Source organism: Rhinopithecus bieti, unplaced genomic scaffold (assembly GCF_001698545.2).
Source record: "Rhinopithecus bieti isolate Rb0 unplaced genomic scaffold, ASM169854v2 scaffold_32081, whole genome shotgun sequence".
NCBI lineage: Eukaryota > Metazoa > Chordata > Mammalia > Primates > Cercopithecidae > Rhinopithecus > Rhinopithecus bieti.
Window position 1 is genome coordinate 4,776,714 of NW_016814436.1, and position 10,451 is coordinate 4,787,164.

General features: G+C 57.6%; 1 protein-coding gene across 4 annotated transcripts in view; it reads right to left on the minus strand.

Moving 5' to 3' along the window:
• GRAMD4 (GRAM domain containing 4) overlaps window positions 1-10,451 on the minus strand; it is a 112,737-nt gene that overhangs the window by 63,505 nt on the left and 38,781 nt on the right. The window contains exon 1 of one of the 4 annotated variants that reach the window (XM_017850807.1): window positions 3,241-3,580. The exons of the other annotated variants lie outside the window; for them this stretch is intronic. The gene's annotated coding sequence lies outside the window, so the exon portion shown is untranslated. Of the gene's footprint in view, window positions 1-3,240; window positions 3,581-10,451 lie in introns of those variants that run through there. 4 annotated transcript variants of the gene reach the window in all.

Consider the following 10,451-nt stretch of genomic DNA (forward strand, 5'->3'; position numbering starts at 1 on the left):
TAACACGGTGAAACCCCGTCTCTACTAAAAAAATACAAAAAAAATTAGCCGGGCGAGATGGTGGGCGCCTGTAGTCCTAGCTACTTGGGAGGCTGAGGCGAGAGTATGGCGTAAACCTGGGAGGCGGAGCTTGCAGTGAGCTGAGATCCACCCACTGCACTCCAGCCTGGGCGACAGAGCGAGACTCCGTCTCAAAAAAAAAAAAAAAAAGAAAAGAAATACAAAAATTAGCTAGGCGAGGTGATGTGCGCCTATAATCCCAGCTACTCAGGAGGATGAGACAGGAGAATGGCTTGAACCCAGGAGGTGGAGGTTGCAGTGAGCCGAGATCGCGCCACTGTGCTCCAGCCTGGGTGACAGAGCAAGACTCCATTAAAAAAAAGGGGGGGGCAGCCTGACAATGTAGTCAATGTAGGAAAAATGACAAGACCATCTCCTAATGTGTGAAAACCTTCAAGCTCACTAGAAAGGAAACTGGGCCGGTGATGGCTCACGCCTGTAATCCCAGCACTTTGGGAGGCCGAGATGGGCGGATCATGAGGTCAGGAGATCGAGATCATCCTGGTTAACACAGCAAAACCCTGTCTCTACTAAATATACAAAAAAATTAGTTGGGCCTGGTGGTGGGCGCCTGTAGTCCCAGCTACTGGGGAGGCTGAGGCAGGAGAATTGCTTGAACCTGGGAGGCGGAGCTTGCAGTGAGGAAAGATCGTGCCACCGCACTCCAGCCTGGGCGACAGAGTAAGACTCTGTCTCAAAAAAAAAAAAAAAAAGAAAGGAAACTAAAGCTAACCTGGGCTGCGGAATGTGACAGAGCAAGCACACAGACGCCCCCTGAACCGGCGACTCCGCAGATCAGTACCGGACCAAGCTCGAGAAGCAGAGGCCTGGCGGGGGAAGCGCGTCACACACCATCCATCAAGACCAGCAGGGCAGGGGGTCCTGGAACACCCTGGCAGACCCACACAGGACCCCGTCCTTGTGAAGGGACGAAGGTAACTAAAAACGGGACCCTCCTGTGGCCGCTGTTACAGCAAACAGGTGTGTGAAGAGACTGGGGCGCTATGGGGCCAGGCGTCAGGAGTATGGGCTTATGGTGGTCGTTAACAATTCTCTCTCCAAATCTCCTAAAATGCCCATTACTTCTTTTCCCACAATATTTTTAAATTATGGTAAAATACACATAAAATATATCTTACCAACTTCACCAGTTTTTGTTTTTTGTTTTTTTTTTTTTAGAGACAGAGTCTCGCTCTGTCGCCCAGGCTGGAGTGCAGTGGCACGATCTCGGCTCACTGTAAGCTCCGCCTCCCGGGTTTACGCCATTCTCCTGCCTCAGCCTCCTGAGCAGCTGGGACCACAGGCGCCTGCCACCACTCCCGGCTAATTTTTTGTATTTAGTAGAGACGGAGTTTCACCGTGTTAGCCAGAATGGTCTTGATTTCCTGACCTCGTGATCCACCCGCCTCAGCCTCCCAAAGTGCTGGGATTACAGGCGTGAGCCACCGCGCCCGGCCCAACTTCACCAGTTTTTAGTGTGCAGTTCCGTGGCATAAATTCCATCTGTCATGCTGCGCAGCTGCCTCCAGACTCATCTTGTCTAACTGAAACTCTGCTCACTGAACAGGAACTCCCATGCCCTCCCCAAGTCCCTGGTAACCACCATTTTTACTGCTTTTTAATGTTTAAAAGGGAAGGATGAACATGCTAGGGGAAATGTAACAATGTAAAACTTACTTCCTTCCATTTTCAAAAGCCCGGTGAGTCCCCTCCTGGGAGCACAGCTGAGAGGGAGGAGGAGGGGGCAACCTGGGCGCTGGGGCCCGCAGGCCCTGGGTAAGGCACCGAGCTAGCCTCCACCCAAGGAAAACGGGGGCCACGCTCGGACACGCACAGAGCTCTTGGCTGCCTGCAGAGCTCTGGGCAGAGGACGGCCCCCTTGTCTGGGAGGCTCTAATTCCAGCCTTCCCAATCACCTCAGGCAAGCAAATGAGGCACTGAGAGAGGGGACAAAAGCCCTGAGTGTCCCGCCTGTCACCATCAGAATGCAATGCGTGTCCGGCTACTCTTCAGTCCGCTCTCCCAAACCTAGGATCCTCTGGCTGGATGGCTCACAGCAGCCCTTGGGGAGGGCATCCACACATTAGGGTCCTAGAGGACTCTGCCTCTCAGACCCACTGACCTCACCACCCTCCTCACCCAACTCCCTGGGTCCACCAAAAAGACAGACTTTTCAAGCTTCAGTCAGTTAAGAATCAAACTCCATGTCATGACACATGTCACGACACACCACCAGGGACAGGCCTTCCGGCCTACACCACCAGGGATGGGCCCTCCATGACACACCGCCAGGGATGGGCCCAGGCTACGCTTCCAGCCTGCGCCTGTGCCGGGCTGGGGGTGTCCTCCACAGCCACACAGGAAGCCCCTGCACTGTGCTGAAGAGTGCTCCACTCTACACCAGGGTGACTTCATCTCAATGACATCTGCAAAGAGCCATTTCCAAGTAAGGTTGGGTCCAAAGGTACCAGGGGGACATGAATTTTGGGGGAGGATACTGTTACCCAGCACACCCCCAACTTACAGATGCAGAAACCAAGGCCTGTCTACACACTGACCATAACTCCAGGCTGCAGGCTGCACCTCAGGCCACACCCGGGTCTCCCCATGCTGCCCACCTGCATCTCACCTGCACCTTTCATCCCGCGCGCTGCAACTGCACATCCCCCACCAGACGGCCCCTGCCCTCCCTACTTCCAGCTGCCCATCCCCACCCCCTCCACAGTCCCTGGAGGAAGCCCAGCTCCTCAGCCTGCAGCCCAGCCACTCTCCCCAGAACCGGCCACTCCACCTGCACCTACAGGCCCACCCCCGGCAGCCCAGGGCCCCTGCGACTCTGAGCCATGCGGCCCTCTCAGACTGGCCTTCTTTCCCCTCGTCCTATATCAGGTTCTGAGAGGCTCCTTCTCTTGCCGCCCCCTTGACGACGCCAGGTTCTCAGGAGGCCTCCGCCCTTCCTCACTGGACCCTCCACCCCGGGCTGCGCAGGTGCTCTCCCAGTGGGTCTGGCCTGCACCGGCCTTGGGAGAGAGCCTGCCTTTCAAGATCGAGATGGCTCCGAAGAGCACACAGTACCCGGGACCACTGCCCCAGAGAGTAGCAGCTTTTCCCAGGGCTGGGTCTTCCACTAAGATGAGACCTACCATGTCCCCCGGCCCCTGCCCCTGCCCCTGCCCCTACCTCCATCCGTCTCAGATACATCCAGAAACACTCTTGCACTGTGGCTCCTCCAGATCCTGGCCCAGAACCAGGATGTACTGTGAGGACCAGGAACCAGAGCCTCCAAGCCGCCTAACACCAGCAGGCACAGAGAGGGTAGTGCCTGCTGCCCTGGAGCCTGAAGGACCCCAATCCTGTGCACCAGAGCAGAGCAGCAGGGCTCCCCATGGCTGTCCAGGTTCTCCCAGGATCCCCCAGGCTCAGGGCAGTGTCCGGCCAGGCTCCTGGACCTCTCTGCAAGCAGGACAGAATTGGGCCAGCCAGCCCTGGGACACAAAAGCATGCTGCTCTGGAAACCGCTGAATTGCTTCTGGTCACACAAAGGCGACAGTGTCTAGGGAACACTGGACTTGGAAACCGCAAAGGACTTTATTTCCCCCTCCCCAGCCCAACATAGAAAAAAAAAAAAGTGGTTCCTGGTCTCTGGCGCTTGCCCTGAGCTGCGTCTCCCTCACACCATCTCCCCTGCTAAAGCTCCTCTCCGAGTTCTGGGTCCCTGGATCACAGTGACCTCCACATCAGGGCCCAGCTGCCAGCGCGCCCTTCATCCCCTTATTATCTGGCGGCTGTCCCGCTGATCCCGGGATAAACAGCATCCGCTTTCCCACAGCCGCCAGCCCTCCTAAGCAATGTCCCTGAAGGACTCGCAGATGTTGAACAAAACAGGCACACCACCCCCGCCCCCACTGCATGGGCTCCAGCCCCCGCCTGGCCCTCCTTCAAGTCTCAGTCCCCTAGGGAAGGTAGCCCCTAAACCTCACTGTCAGAAAAGCCTGGGATGGAGGTTAGACCAGCAGCTGGATAGTCAACCTGGACGGTTGGAGAGGATGTGAGGATGAGGCAGCCGGCAGATGCCAAGGCTTTGCAGAGTGAACAGGAGGACCGGGGACGGGGGCCAGCAAAGAAGGCCTGGTTCTACCAATACCCCAACGCCAGCCAGGCACTGGGACTCAGGCCTGCAATCCCAGCACTTTGAGAGGCTCAGGTGGGCAACACAGTGGCACAAAAAGTGAAATAAGGACACCGGCCAGCGCGGTGGTGCGTGTCTATAGTCCCAGTTGCTCAGAAGGCTGAGGCAGGAGGATCGCCTGGGAACCTGGGAGTTTGAGGCTGCGGTGAACCACGATCGTACCACTGCACTCCAGCCTGGGTGAGAGCCAGACCTTGTCTCTAAGAACAAAACAGAAACATCCACCCCAGTGTCCCCATGCTTACAGCCACACACTTGCACCTCCCTAACTCCTGATGCAAAGAGAGGCCCAAGGACCCAAGCGCACACGCGGCTCCCTGGGCCCCTCCGGGGTCCTGAGACTGCAGATCCTGCGCTTCCGGCCCCTGCCCGGCCTCGGCCACTGGGGTTCCAACATCAGCCTCAAGTGGTCAGCTGACATCGGGTGACGTGTGCTGCCCCAAACTCAAGGCTTGCCCATGAGGCTCATCCCTCCCTGGATTCAGGCCTCAGTCCTGCCCGCTGGGCACAGTCAGGCAGCCTCGAATGCTGACATACATATCTGGGTGTTCAGCTGCTCTCAACCCTCTGCCCCCTGACCTGGCCTCCCTGCAGGCTCCGAGCTGGATAGCTCACCAGTACCTCAACTACGCCACACCTGGCACAGGCTCGGGTCTCAAGGGGCACTCTGATTGGATGGCATCGTGTTCACCAGCTGCCAGGTGAAACCCTCAAGAGCCCTTGACAGCCTCTTCCTCACTTCACTGCCAACCTGCAGCGCGTGCCGGCCGCCCACCTCCAGACAGGGCTGCACATCTGTCCACCTCTCCCCATCCCTCCAGCCTGGTCCAGGCAGCCGCGTGCCTCTCATCTCCCGACCACCCCAGCCTGGTCCAGGCAGCCGCGTGCCTCTCATCTCCCGACCACCCCAGCCTGGTCCAGGCAGCCGTGTGCCTCCTGAAGCCTTCTCCACACGGCAAACATGGTGACGCCTTCAAAGGGGAAATCAGCCCCTGCAGCACCCCTGCCAAACCTCTCCAGGGGCTTCCGTGCACCCGGGTCCATGTGGCTGCTCCACCGACACCCTCATCAGCCCTGGCTCCTCGAGGCTTGGCTGCAGCTCTGCTGAGCCCCTGTGGAACCCTCCGACCTCCGCCTCTGTCCCCACTGCAGGGCCGGACATGTTTGACTCTGACCCCATTCCCCAGGCACTGCCCGCTGTCACTCCACCCTCCTGTTTGGTTTGACGTGGGGTCCTTGGAGTGTCCTGATGGCTTCCTTGTTGAGCGCTTGTGACTCCAGCCCTGCTTGGTTGGAACCCGCCTGGTGCTCCCCCAGGGCAGGGGCTGTGTCTGGCTAAGCCTCCGGGAGCTCGGTTCTGCCGGGGATGCTCAGGTGGACTCGAGCTGCAGGTGCCCGAGTCTCCCTCTGCAGAGCTTGGCACGTGGTGGGCAGTGACAGACACTTGTTCAGAGAGTGAGGGACAGACGCACGAAGGCGGCCCAGATGCCACAGCTGGGGGGTCCCACCAGCCTGGGCCCCCAGTCACCAGCTAAAGCTCAGCTTCTTTCCTCTGCCAGAGGCTTCAAGAGAAAGGGACACCCATGGACTCTGCCTTGGGCGCTGCCAAAGCACAGCGTCCCCGAACACATAAAAACTTTGACTCTAAGCCTTCAGTGATCTGGGATGTTTCTCCAGGAAGAAACTTGAATTCCTTCCTTTGGCAAAATATCTTCAGACTTGAGTCATACGAGGGTCAGGCTGGAACCCCGTGTGGGGAGCTGAGCCTTCTGCACTGTGACAGGAAAGCCACCCGGGGAGCCAGGGAGCAGGCCCAAGGCTAAGCACACCCCGGGGTGCTAATGCCAGCACAGTGTATGGCCTGCTCTGGGGCCCCTTGCCAGCGTGACCCAGGAGACATAGTCAGGAAGACTGGGAGGGCTAGGAGAGGACTACGTGAGCCTCCACTTCCTCCTCTGTGCGATGGGATCCTGCCTAGGCTTGGGGAGGAAGGAGCTGGTTAATGCTTGAGGACCCAACACAGGGGAACCTATACACACAGGAGAACCCACATGCACAAGGGAACCTACATGCACAGGGGAACCTACACGCAGGGGAACCTACACATACAGGAGAACCCACACGCACAAGGGAACCTACACGTACAGGGGAACCTACAGACAGGGGAGCCTACGTGCACAGGGGAACCTACACACGGGGGAACCTACACACACAGGGGAATCCACACACAGGGGAACCTACACGCACAAAAGAACCTACACACAGGGGAACCTACAAACACAGGGGAACCCACACACAGGGGAACCTACACGCACAGGGGAACCTACACGCACAAGGGAACCTACAAGCACAGGGGAACCCACACACAGGGGAACCTACACACAGGGGAACCTACACGCACAGGGGAACCTACACACGGGGGAACCTACAAACACAGGGGAACCTACACGCACAGGGGAACCTACACACCGGGGAACCTACACGCACAGGGGAACCTACACACGGGGGAACCTACACGCACAGGGGAACCTACACATGGGGGAACCTACACGCACAGGGGAACCTACACACGGGGGAACCTACACATGGGGGAACCTACACGCACAGGGGAACCTACACACGGGGGAACCTATACGCACAGGGGAACCTACACACGGGGGAACCTACACGCACAGGGGAACCTACACACGGGGGAACCTACACGCACAGGGGAACCTACACACGGGGGAACCTACACGCACAGGGGAACCTACACACGGGGGAACCTACACGCACAGGGGAACCTACACACGGGGGAACCTACACGCACAGGGGAACCTACACACGGGGGAACCTACACGCACAGGGGAACCTACACACGGGGGAACCTACACGCACAGGGGAACCTACACACGGGGGAACCTACACGCACAGGGGAACCTACACACGGGGGAACCTACACGCACAGGGGAACCTACACACGGGGGAACCTACACGCACAGGGGAACCTACACATGGGGGAACCTACACGCACAGGGGAACCTACACACGGGGGAACCTATACGCACAAGGGAACCTACATGCACAGGGGAACCTACAGGCACAGGGGAACCTACACATGGGGGAACCTACACGCACAGGGGAACCTACACGCACAAGGGAACCTACACACGGGGGAACCTACATGCACAGGGGAACCTACATGCACAGGGGAACCTACACACGGGGGAACCTACATGCACAGGGGAACCTACAACGGGTGAACCTACATGCACAGGGGAACCTACACACGGGGGACCCTTCACACGGGGGAACCTACACGCACAGGCACATGCCCCATGTTGACTACCTGCGGCACGTATCTGCAAATAATCATGAAATGTGCGCTACTCATAAAGTGTAAATTCTGGACAGACAACTGACTCTCACAGAATGCTTTCATGAATTTGTGCTGAAATCTTATCTCCACGGTTGGCCCCTGGCAGCCACCGCCAATGAGCACCACACGGATGCTGGCTGGTATTTCTGTTTCCGTTTACAAACCACAACAAAGGTGGAAAGGAGACATACAGGGGAATGTCACCTATTAGTCTACGACACAGGAAATGTCCTTGCTGAACGAGGTAGCTGCTTTCCAACGGCAGCATATTTTCACAAGGCTTTTACGCCATTCATAATGAATGGCTACAGATATCACACAATTTTTAGCTTCATCTGCACGTTAACACTTTCCTCATCACTTTGGCAAGTCTAGACAACCAACACAAGGAGAAGCAAGGCCCTGAGCGGCGGCAGCGCCCCGCCCTTGGTGCACACACTCCCGCCCTACCAGCGGCCATCATCGCACAGAGTTTCCGCCACGCACGCGGCAGGCCCAGGGAACCTCGGCAGCACACGCAATAGTAAAATGCAATCAAATAATTCAGAAGCGATGGGGTTTGAGTATTCAATGCCTTTGCTTTCAACATAATTAATTTAACTGCAAGTTTATATACTTTCATTATTAATGGCCAACTCACAGAATTCCTGAAAACCCAGCAATCAGCTCCTGGGAACTTGTGTGAGCTGCCTCTAGATCCCTCCTCTCACACTGCTGCGGCCGCGGCCCTGATGGCCATGAGGGCACAGGGCTCTGTGAATAGCCGCAGCCTCCCCTCACCCACCTCCCTCCCAGCAGGCTTGGGACAGATGCGTGAAATAGAAGGTGAGGTCTAAATGCAAAATGAGAGTTCCTGAGAGGCCCCAAGGGGTCAAAGAGCCTGGGAAGCAGGAAGCAGCAAGTCGGGCACGCCGCCTCCGAGGCAGGAGGGGGTGTGTATGGCAGCACTGAAGCCTCGGGGTGGGGTGGGTCCATCTCTGACTCAGGGCCAGCAGACTGCCCTCTAGCCCCATCCTGGCACCCTGCCCTCCACACCATGGAGGCCCCTCCCTGGCCTCCAGGATGCTGCCCAAGCGATGCCCTCTGTCCGAGACGGCCTTCCCAGCCATTGGGTAACCCGCCACCCAGCCCAAGTCACTCTCTACTTTCAGTCACATCAACCTGCCTGGGGAACCCACAGCCACCACATACCACAGCGACAGCGGCTCGGGGACACAGGGAACACTCGCCTGTGCGGGGCTGGGGGTTGCCTCCTGACCCTCTGTGCCTCCAGCACCGGCTGGGGTTGATCCACATCTGTTCCAGTCGCCTGAAGTACCACCGGGGCTGGAGAGCCTGGAGGAGTGGGCACGTGTCCCACTATCCAATGGATCATCTCGAGCACAGTCATGCAGTGGGTCACGGCAGCCGGAAGCCAGGCCCAAGCTGGCCACAGCTGTATGACCTCAGACAGGGGCCCCTGCTCAGGGCTGTTAGAGGACGACTTGAAACAGTGCCGGAAAGATTCAGCAACCTGCCCAGCCAGCAGCGATAACAACAGCAAAATCACAGCCCTACTCCAAAAAAGTGTTCCACAAATGCTGCTCTCACGCCCCACACATCACCACTGCGTAACCACGGGCGCTGGGGAGGCAGCGCTGTCTTGTGGGTGTGGGAGCCAGGGCAAGAAGTTCTGAGACCATCCCAAGACCCCGCTAGTCACTACGAGCTCCCGAGCAGGGACCTAAGCCCGGAGTCCACGGGCGGGGCAGGAAGGGCCTGTGGGTGAGCAGGGGCTGTGGGCAGCCACAAGAGAGGACCACGGCACCCAGAACACAAACAGCGGTTCAGCCTGAGGGCCCCGGGAAGCAGGAGACCGCGTCAGGGAAGGCGCAGCAGCCTTCGGCCGCCCATTGGCCACCACGGCTTGTCCTTGCCCCAGCTGTAGACAAAGCAGGCCCACACCCTCTGCTCCCATCCCTGCATCAGCCCCAAAGGATTGAGAGTAAGGTTCCTTGCGCCAGGCTGCCCAGGTCAAGCCAGTCCTAACCCTCAGTTTCCAGGTCTTTAGGTGGAAGTTAGCAGGGGCCTTTGAGCACAGGTGTGAGCTCAGGAGACCCATCTTCAGGGGACCCGGGCCACAGTCCAGGCTTACACCAGCTTGGGCCTTAAGAGGAAGCCCCAGGCAGATGAGGGCTGGCAGCACCTGCTACAGGCTGTTCTCAGGACTCAGCACTGTGCCCTCACTTCCCCCAGACCTCCCACACACCCGAGCCTGCTCAATACCACCAACTCCTGACACCAAGGAGAAAGGGCCTTCCTCCAACAAGCCAAGGACATCATCCAAATCTAGGTCCGCAGCACAGCATCCATGGTGAGGAAAGCACAATAACAGTAACAATAACAACAGTACCATCAGCCAGCCTCCGTGGCTCACGCCTGAAATCCCAGTACTCTGGGAGTCCAATGCAGGAGAATCGCTGAGCCCAGGAGTTCAAGACCAACCTGGACAATAAAGCAAGACCCCGCCTCTACAAAAAATAAAAGATAAATTAGCCAGCCGTGGTGGTGTACACCTGTAGTCTCAGCTTCTCAGAAGGCTGAGGCAGGAGGGTCGCTTGAGCCACGAGTTCAAGGCTGCAATGAGCTACAACTGCACCACTGCACTCCAGCCTGGGCAACAGATCGAGACCCTGTCTCCTCTTCGTCTTTTCTTTTTTTTTTTTTTTTTTTTTTTTTTTTTTTTTTTTTTTTTTCTTTTTGAGATGGAATCTCACTCTGTCTCCTAGGCTGGAGTGTGCAGTGGCGCGATCTTGGCTCACTGCAAGCTCCGCCTCCCGGGTTCATGCCATTCTCCTGCCTCAG